Raw genomic sequence first — 205 nt, 5'->3', positions numbered from 1 at the left:
GCTCAGGAGAACAGCCTCCCTTGCATTGTCACTGACAGAGAGGAGCAAAGAAATAAGAGGAGAGCACAGCTGGAGTATAAACAGCACACAGAGGCAGAGGAGCGTAAACAGTCTCAATGAAGCATCCTCTAAGTCCACATTTCAATTCGTGGCCACACATTCGCACAAAAACTAATCTCCCACTGCATGAACCCAAGCAAACCAA

General features: G+C 47.3%; 1 protein-coding gene across 8 annotated transcripts in view; it reads right to left on the bottom strand.

The window, feature by feature from the left end:
- The window catches only part of LOC118332462 (disabled homolog 2-interacting protein-like), a 114623-nt gene that overhangs the window by 49032 nt on the left and 65386 nt on the right, over positions 1-205 (bottom strand). The gene's annotated exons all lie outside the window — the stretch shown is intronic.

Source organism: Morone saxatilis, unplaced genomic scaffold (genome assembly GCF_004916995.1).
Source record: "Morone saxatilis isolate NCDOM2014 unplaced genomic scaffold, NCSU_SB_2.0 Contig21, whole genome shotgun sequence".
In the NCBI taxonomy this organism is placed as follows: domain Eukaryota; kingdom Metazoa; phylum Chordata; class Actinopteri; family Moronidae; genus Morone; species Morone saxatilis.
This window is presented reverse-complemented; position numbering and strand designations above follow the sequence as displayed.